At 38.5% G+C, this 10,185-nt stretch overlaps 1 non-coding gene across 1 annotated transcript; it reads left to right on the top strand.

Annotated features, from left to right (window-relative positions):
- The first annotated feature begins 9,352 nt into the window (after window positions 1-9,352).
- Window positions 9,353-9,460, top strand: LOC121263919. Its single transcript, XR_005940401.1, has one exon. It is a non-coding gene; the product is annotated as a small nucleolar RNA R71 (small nucleolar RNA).
- Window positions 9,461-10,185: the final 725 nt, after the last annotated feature.

Raw genomic sequence — 10,185 nt, 5'->3', positions numbered from 1 at the left:
ACCGTGTGCATCATAGCTTTCATAACACTTTTCTTTCATAAAATATATTTTCGTCATTTTCATACTTGTTCATTTAACATACTTATGAGCTAGGTCTTGTTCATATATCATAGCATAACTTGGAGCTCAAGGCCTTTCTTTGACTTTTAACTTATAAATGGATACCTCACGGCTCCTCTATGCACCGCGTGTTCCCCGCTAGTTACCGCATCAACCATTGGCCACTTTGACCAAGGTGACTATGCCTTACTTTTAATCATTCATATTACGGCAGTTCGCTTTTCACCTTCACCGTAGGGCACCCACTAGTTTTAGGTGCAACCCCCTCTAGTATCCTTTTCTTTTAGGAACCATTCGAGGTCTGTCGACTGTACTTCGTCGACTCAGGAGTTACAACTCAATTTTAGACACTCATGAGTGGATAGGGGAGTTTCACTAAGACATTTCCTTGTCTTGGCTTTTGGGGTCGTGACAAAACTTTTTAAAAGACTCATTTTCTTTTTGAAAGATTTTACAAACCCAATGCATGTGACATGAACTTTGAAACTTTGAACTTTCAAGGGATACATGCAAATGCCGAAACTTAATCATGACCATATAACAACAATCATGCATATCCATGTACATTTCGCGTTACGGCTTGAAAATATTAGAACATGAGACCATGTTTTTTTTCATACTTTCTAAGACATTCAATCAACAAACAAAAGTGAACATTCACAACTTCACATGTATTATGCAATGGCCGAAACATATAAACCCTAGCATGTCTGAGAACTGGTTCTATGTCTTTAGAACTTCAATCACATAATGTTAATATTTCATCTATAGGCATGGCCGAGACCTAAAAGTCTTGAAATATACATTACACTAACTTTTCATGAACTTAGAATCTTCTAATGCGTTTAATAAAACTTTATCAATGAACTTGCATGTGTAGCCGAAACATACTAGTGAACATACTTATGGAAAGACAAGTATTTTATGGGCTTAATCCTATAAAAGATTCGGTCATATAACAAATATCCATGAACATGTTAAAAATCATGCAATCCGAACCCTAAATGTGGCCTCTCATTCCATTTTCATAATATGAACTAACAACAATAAACCATTTCGACAATATATTGAACAATTCTACAGGGAACCGATTATATCACATGGAAGAATATCATCATTTCAAGTACCAACATGCAACCAAACAACAAATGAGTTCACAAGACATATACATAAAATATCCAAGTACAAGTTAGAAATTTACTTACAAAAATCCAATGTCTAATAAAATGAGCAACCTGAAAAATGTAGTAACAAGGTCATAAGAATCCATTCCTTCTAAACCCTAAGCCGTGCATTAGTGAGTGGGTGAGTGCTCTAGGTCTTTTTTCAAAACAAGAGAAACCCTAAGTATTCCAAATGTATGTGTGATCATTTGTTCATGAAGAACATGTGGAAAACCGAAGCATTCCCTTTCTTGGTCGTGTGAGAGAAACAAGAAAAGAAACGTTTGATTCTTCCTTACCTTGTGGCTTTCCCTTGATGGATGAATTCTAATCTTGAAAACACTTAGAACAAGGCTTGAGTGGATATAGGGTGACGTAAATGGTGTTTGGGTGAAGAGAAAATGGTGGAGAGTAGAGAGAAAGTGAGTGACCGAAATCTCCATAATTTTCTTCAAAAAGTCCCAAAAAGACTTTTGGTTCTTCGGCTCCCCCTTCTTATAGGCGTGATCTCCCCTCTAGAAAATTGAAACTTGGTGCATGGATGCCAAATGGCAGCACCAACCTGTGACTCTTCCCCTTCCCCCATCATTAGATTGTGTTGGGAACAAAGCCAATCTCTTGGACAAGTGGCGTGTAAGCCCTCCAAACTGAAACCCTAGTTCCTTCCTTGCCCTTCTTCAAGTGTCTAAGTCAATTGTATCTATTGGAAAAAGGGTCAATTTCGAAACCCTAGTTCCTTCTTGAAACTCTACCTGTGTGCATGCTTGCCAAGTGGCAAGTGAAATGTGTGTGTGTAGCTGGCTGCCGAAGCCCTACAACTCTCAAGGTGTTCTTTCATCTTCCCAAAGTCTTGAAGAAATATGATTGGGCAATATGGGTGACATGCACCCTTCCTTAGTGCCGTCCATCTAATGAGTTTCCCACCAAGATTTTTCTAGAAACGGTAGGCGTGTGGCTTTCCATCTACTATGTAGATTTTGCCCCTTCCCAAAGCAAAACCCTTCATCCTTTTTCTTGCATGCATGACACATGGCAACTTCTTCTAGAATCTGAAATCCTCTCTCTTCCATGGTTGATGTGCATTGCCCCTTGGCCTTTCTTAGGTTCCACTTTTCATAGCCTTATCATTTCCCTTCTAGAAACCTCCCTCTATTAGTGACAAGTGTCACAATACCTTTTCTTACAAGCAAGCCTTCTTACATGCATGACACATGGCAAGAAGGTGGGTGATCCTCTATGGTAGGAGTGCAAGACCAAAACCCTAGACTCTCTCACCTTTCTTCCCTCAATTCAGTCCAGATTCATGAAGTCCTAGTTGTAGGCTCCATTGGATGACATGTGGCATCCAAGGAATTAGGTTGGGCGTGTGCCCTAGTTCTATTGGGCTTCAAAACCCTAATTCCCCTATGGAGGCCGAATCACTCATGGGCTTGGGCCTTTCTTAAGGCCTTAGATGCCTAGTACCAAACTAAATTTCTAATTGGGTTACTCCACCTCTCTTGGCCCAAATTAACAATATTTAATAAAATTGCATCGAAAATTTAGCAAAAATCTTGGTCGTCACATCCTCCCCCCTTAGAAAAAGATTTCGTCCTCAAAATCGATACTGTAGTCACAAAACAAATCTATTAATAGAAGATAACTAATCCTCATTTGTACCTCGTGCACTGGCTGCTGTAGAATTCTCAGATGATGATGGGAGCAGTACTTCACCTTCTTCTTTTGTCACCGAATCTTGCGAAAAATAGAATATCACTTCCAATTCATAATCATAATACATGTTTACTCACATCTCATTTAACCTATGCTCAATCGTGAGCTCAGTATCTTCAATGGGTTGTCCTTCTTCACAATAACGAATACGGTCAATAGACATATCTGAAGTTTCAATAGGCTCATATCTTAAGCACGAGCTTCTGTAGCGCGATTGGATTTTGCCTCAGGGTTAAGTCCTAGTAGACGTAACCTATTTACATCTCTCCATACCAAAGGATCATGTGGGGGTTGGCGCTCTTCATGTGGTAAGGCTTTCCCTAGAAAATTATTGTCTCGAAAATCTGCATCCAACACATGAGTGCAATGATGCTTGAACCTTTCCATTTGTTGCCAGTGAGCACTCATCATTCGATCCCTCCTTACTTGTCCATTCCTACGACTACGTTCATGTCTCGCTCTAATCTGCGCTACCAAGGATACAGACATGCGAGGGGTATTCCTATTACGAGCCATACCCTGTTCACAAGTATGGTAGGTGCACACATCATCACTAGAATTCACAGATAACAGAGAGTTAGGCTCAAAACCAAATATTATTTTTCTAAGAGGAATTTTGTCGAACACCTAAGCCACGGGTTTTCCTTTCACAGAGTCAAAAGGATTAGGGATTTCGTTAAATCCTTCAAACACTATTTATGTCAAGAATAAAGTGTTTGGATGATGTATATGATGCATGCATTCACAACATAATTTTTTGAATAACCTCTGTCTAATTCATATCAATCCAACCCTCAATGTGCATACTCGGAGTCAGGATTCCACACATCCCAAGCATCCACCGTGCCTTTTAGTTAACGTTGAGCCAATAGGTCGAGAGAAACCCTAACAATGGCATCGAATCAACGATGATACAAAATCCATAGAGACAATGAGTTAATCGCAAAGGAAATCGAAAACCCCAATGAAACCCCACCTATTTGAAGGATCCCCAGGCTTAGGTTTTAAATTTTACTCATTAATGGCGTAGTAAACAGAACTAAAAATAAAAAATAGTAGCATTTGAGATTGAAAGCAAGCTAAACCCTAAAAATAAAAGTAGCAAGGGAGCGAAAAGATCCCTCCTAAAAAACTGTTCTATTTCTTCTGAATTCTTCTCTGAATTTTTTCCATCCCTCATCTCCATCCTATACTGTCTTTTTAACCTCCCCTCACAAATCCTCTGTTGTGCTCCCCACAGATTCTCCTCTCCCATTCCTATTTCGTGCGGTGCATGCATCCTCTAGAAGCTAGGGCTGCGAGAACAAAGGAGGTGGATTAGCTGAGAAACGTGTGTGTTGAAGTCTTTATCTTTCCAAAGTGTAAGTGTGTGGACTATGGTGCTCGAGTGTGCAATGGTTCAATAAACACTTTATTTTTTTTTTGGTTATGTAATAACCTTAAACTTATTATAATGTATATATAAGCATGTATAATGTATTTTTATACTGAAATTGCCAAGTTCCATGCTTATTTAATACACTATTTCAAGTCCATCACACTCCCAACTAGCATTTTGCTTGCCCCTAGCAAAAGAAGCATCATACAGAAGGTGACCAATTTACTTTTCAGCTGTTTGAAGTTGACATTTAGGATGTGTCAAAAGCGTTAGTCATCTACTTTCATAGCTCAGGTTGTATCTTATTCCAAGAGTTCATGTAATTCATAGACACTTATCATCCAAAAGAAACAGGTAATGTAATTGCATTCCCCAAACTGTGGTCAGTGTTTTGACTAAACTATCATAGCTGCACGTCATCTTCTAACGGGTTACTCCAATATCACAGTTGTGCTCATAGAGAATACTCATTACTTTAATTCAAAACCACTGCTATTTGTTGGCTTTCACGCTATCACACTTTGAAATGTTCTTTTTCCCACAAAAGAACCCCGGTGATAAGCAGCCTTTTTCGAAAGCACTCTCTCTCTCTCTGATCTCTGGTTTGTCCATTTTCTCATTTGTTCTCTCTCTCTCTCTCTCTTCTTTAGTCAACTTGGAGTTCTCATAAGCATCCCTTCCGACTTCCTCTAACTTAGATAGTTGTAACCTTCTTGAAGAACCAGCTTTCTCCATGTCAAAGTTGAACCTTTTCACTGCCCAGTATGCCTTGTGTTCTAGCTCCACAGGAAGACTAGCCTATATGAAGACATATCAAGTATAGTCTTATAAGCAGTCCTATATGCCCACAGGGCATCAATCAACCTTAATGACCAATCATTCCTAGTGGGTTTAACAGTTTTTTCAAGGATATGCTTGATCTCCCTATTCGCTAATTCAACTTGGCCATTTGTTTGTGGATGATAAGGGGTTGACACTTTATGATGGATTCCAAACTTTTTCAAGAGGGGTTCTATTGGTTTGTTACAGAAATGTGTCCCATTATCATTGATTATAGCTCGGGGCATGCCAAACCTAGAAATGTGCACCACTTGGCGATCATTTGTTTTTTTTTTTTGCATGGTATGGCTTCCACCCACTTAGATACATTATCTACCGCCACCAAAATGTAAAGATATTCAAAGATAGGGGGAAAAGGCCCTATGAAGTCAAAAATTTCTAAAACCAAAACTAGTTGTAGTGGTATCATATTTCTCCTAGTTATTCCTCCTAGTTTCTAGTATGGCTCACACCTTTTACAAAATTCAAAAGCATCTTTAACATGTGTGGCCAATACAAACCAGATTGTAAAATCTTGGCCATTGTTTTCTTTGCAGAAAAATGGCCACCACAAGCTTCAGTGTGACAAGCAGAAAGGACAAGTAAGGGTCATCATAAAAAAAATACTTCATCTCTGTCTTAAATCTCTTTAAATATTGAAGAGTCCACTGTGGTGGTATTTTTTCTATCACCAAGAAATTAACAATGTCAGCCTACAAAGGTATATTCTCAATTGAAAATATATTTTCAACAGGAAAAGATTCTGAGATAGGTAAAGAAGATTAAGAAGATTTGTCTTCTATGAAGGTTAATCTGGACAGGTGGTCAGCCACCACATTTTCTATCCCATTTTTGTCTTAGATTATGATGTTGAACTCCTGCAAAAGTAGCACCCATCTTATCAATCTTGGTTTTGCATCTTTTTTTTTTAATAACAAATATTTTAAAGCTGCATGGTCAGTAAAGATAATCACAGGTGATCCAATAATGTAAGCCCTAAACTTCTCTAAAGCAAAAACAATGGCAATTAGTTCTTTCTCTGTGGTGGAGTAATTTTTTGGGGCTTCATTCAAGTGCTAGCATAATAAATTGCATAAGGTAGCTTGTTCCTGCGCTGCCTAGTACAGCTCCTATGGCAAAATCACTAGCATCACACATGATTTCAAAGGGAAGGGACCAATCAGGGGATTGCATGATAGAGGTTGTAGTGAGTAAGTTTTTGAGTTGGTCAAATGCTTTTTGATATTCTGTGGTCCACTCAAAAACAATGTCATGCATGAGCAATTTACATAAAGGTTTAGAAATGGAGCTAAACCCCTGGATAAACCTCCTATAAAACCCAGCATGTCCCAAAAATGACCTAACATGCTTTCCAGTTTTAGGTATGGGGAGTTTAGAGATTAAATCTATTTTGGACTTGTCCACCTCAAAACCCTTCGAGGACACTATGTGGCCCAATACTATACCCTGTTGAGCCATAAAGTGGCACTTTTTCCAGTTGAGCAGCAAATACTTTTCCTCAAACCTGGCCAAAACAACTTGCAAAATAATAAGACATTTCTCAAAAGTGCTCCAAAAAACAGAGAAGTCATCCGTAAAGACTTCTAAACTACTTTCAATTAGATCACTGAATATGCTGGGCATGCATCTTTGGAAAGTTGCTGGGGCATTACACAGCCCAAAAGGCATTCTTCTAAATGCAAAGGTTCCAAATGGACAGGTAAAAGTAATTTTTTTCTTGGTCCTCAGGGGCTATTTCAATTTGATAATAGCCTGAAAATCCATCTAGGAAACAATAAAATGCATGGCCAACAACTTTCCCCAAGACTTGGTCGAGAAATGGTAAAGGAAAATGGTCCTTTCTAGTGGAAGCATTAAACTTCGTATAATCAATGCACATTCTCCAACCTGTAGTTACCTGTGTGGGCACTAACTCATTTTTATCATTTTTTATCCCAGTCAACCTAGATTTTTTTAGGACCACTTGTATGGGGCTGACCTACTTATTATCAGAAATGGGGTAAATTATACCCACATCTAGCAATTTTAGAACCTCATTTTTTACTACTTCTTTCATTGAAGGATTAAGTCTTCTTTGCATTTCCCTAGAAGGCTTAGCATCCTCCTCTAGATAAATCTTATGCGTACAGATTAAAGGGTTAATGCCCTTAATGTCGGCCAAGGTCCAGCCTATGGCATTTTTACATTTTGTCAGGACCTCCAATAGCTCCAATTCTTGCCTATTAGTTAGACAAGAAGAGATGACCACCGGGAAGGTGCTATGAGGTCCCAAGAAAGCATACTTGAGTTATGCTGGTAGGGGCTTGAGATCCAATGCTCGGATCTGCTCCTCTGAGGGCCTTACTGTTGCTGTCATTGGGGGAAGTGGTTCAAACTTGAGTTTCCAATGCAGCTTAGCTGGGTTTCCTACAAATAAAGTAGAGGACAATTCATTAGTTGTGTCAACTGGGTCAAAATCATTCTCTAAATCAACTAATGAATCAGTAAACTAGTGGGACAACAGAAAAGTTTGTGAAAAAATTGCTTTCTAATAGGTTTACTTCCTACTCTTCTTCCACTTCTTGGGGCTGCCTGCACAAGTTGAAAATATTTAGTTCCAAAGTCATATTTCCAAAACTTAATTTTAAAACACCACTTCTACAATTTATTAGAGCATTTGAGGTAGCAAGAAATGGTCTTCCCAAAATTACAGGTGCTTGAAACAAGAGTTTGTTGAAAGTTGCATGTCAAGAACAACAAAGTCTATTGGGTAATAAAACTTATCAACCTGGACTAAAACATCCTCCACCACCCCTCCAGGTATTTTGATTGACCTGTCAGTTAGATGTAAGGTAATGGAAGTAGGTTTCAACTCACCTAAGCCAAGCTTTTCATAAACACTATAAGGCAGCAGGTTCACACTAGACCCTAAATCTAGTAATGCATGACCAATTTTAGAGTTTCCAATTATGCAAGCAATAGTGGGTGAACCAGGGTCCTTGTAATTGGGTGGGGTGTTGCTTTGTATGATTGCACTGACCTACTCAGTGTGAAAGGCTAGTTTTCTCTTGATAGTACACAAATCTTTTAGAAATTTTGCATAAGTGGGGATTTGATGGATGTCATCTAATAAATGTATGTTAATCCTTACTTGCTTAAAAACTTCTAAAATCTCAAAATGATTATTGTCTTTGTGTAAAGGGGCTAACCTTGTAGGAAAGGGTGCAAGTGCTTGCCAATTTTTCTTTTCAGATTCAACAAGCAATTGGTTAGAATCCTTACCAATAATGTCTGGCTTAGGGGTGGGATTTTCCAGAACTTTTCCACTCCTCCAGGTTGTGATAACCTTCACTTTCTTAAGGGTGGAGTCTTCACCCATTTCTATCACTTGGTGAACTTGGCACTAAGGATTGGCATGTGGCTGTGCAGGGATCTTTCCTTTCTCCTGGATACTTAGAGTTGTTGTGAGTCTTGTTAGAGACCCTCTGATGTCGTTGATGGCTTGTGAGTTTTGGTTATTGATACTTGCTTGCCCTTGCATGAACTGCTGAAGGTTGGTTGCCATTTGGTGGATAGTTTCTTCTAGGTTTTTCCTTTGGCCTAAAGATGCTGGTGCAGGGTATTGAGATGACCCCTGCCCAACTGGGTGTGCATTGGTTGCATACTGGTGCGGCACAGATGAATGGGATGAGGATTGAGCTGTTTGCTCATTTCTCCAATTGAAGTTTGAGTGACTCCTCTAGTTAGGGTTGTAGGTATTTGAAAATGGACCTGCAAAAGGTTTGGCAACCATGTTAACAACGTTAGTTTGATCCAGAAGGACTTCTTTAAAAGCTGGTATTGTGGAGCAGTCACTAGTTGTATGCCCTATACCCTCACAGATATTACATTTTTCTGGGGTCTTTGGGACAGCTTGAACTTCATTGGTCTTATTTACATATTTGGTTTCTAGTTTCCTAGAAATCATATACATCCTAGCATTTAAATCATCTACTTCTCTCAAGTTATACTTACTCCCTCCAGTTATGGTTTTTATAGACTTAGTCCTATCATAAATATCTAGTGTCCCAGGATTGAGCATTTTTAGATAAGTAATCAAAGCACTCGGATGCCTCCTCTGGTTCTTTGTTAAAGAACTCTCCATTACACAGTTTCCACAAATTGCCTCATTTTGGGTTGTAAACCTTCATAGAAGAAACTGATTATTCTCTAGTTTTCATACCAATGATGAGGACAGGCATTAAGCAAATCCTTGAATCTCTCCCAACATTGATAGAAAGTTTCAGTGTCCTTTTGAGAAAAATTCATGATTTATCTTTTTAATGCATTAGTTCTATGCATAGGAAATAATTTTTTTAGGAACTCGGTTTGCATCTCTTGCCATGTCCTTATTGATCTAGGCCTTAAGGAGTTCAAACAAGTTTTAGCTTTATCTTTCAATGAAAATGGGAATAACTTGAGCCTAATCACTTCCTTTGTGCAAGTTCCATCCATGAATGTGGAGCAAACCTCCTTAAATTCTTTGATATGCAAATATAGCTTTTCAGGTTTCATTCCATGGAAATGAGGTATCAAATGAATCATGCCAAGTTTAAAGTTGAAGTTGTTTGCATTTAGAGGTTGGATAATGCATGAGGGTGATCTAGTCCTAATAGGTTGCAGATAATCCCTAAGAGTCATGTTATGATTACCCACTCTCCTCTAATCTTACTCTTCTTCAGCCATGGTACTAGAATTTTCAGAAGGTGAATCAAATGAAAGTGATTCACAGTCGGGATATGTCACAGGTTCTGTTCTAACCAGTCGAGATGAGTGGTCTTTAGTCCAAACAAACGTGCAAATACCCAAATAATACTACCAGATAGACACCAAAGTTGGTGTATAGTAGGGATAATAAAAATAAGCAAATAAGCAATAAAATTCAACAGGAAGTTTATTCAAGGATAACAATGAAAAATAAAGAAAGAAAAAAAAAATCAAAAGTCAGGATTAGAGGTCACTAGAGTGTGAATAGGTTCACAACTCAATCACCCATCCTAACTACAGTAACAT

The sequence above is a fragment of the Juglans microcarpa x Juglans regia genome, chromosome 4S, assembly GCF_004785595.1.
Source record: "Juglans microcarpa x Juglans regia isolate MS1-56 chromosome 4S, Jm3101_v1.0, whole genome shotgun sequence".
Lineage (NCBI taxonomy): Eukaryota > Viridiplantae > Streptophyta > Magnoliopsida > Fagales > Juglandaceae > Juglans > Juglans microcarpa x Juglans regia.
This window is presented reverse-complemented; position numbering and strand designations above follow the sequence as displayed.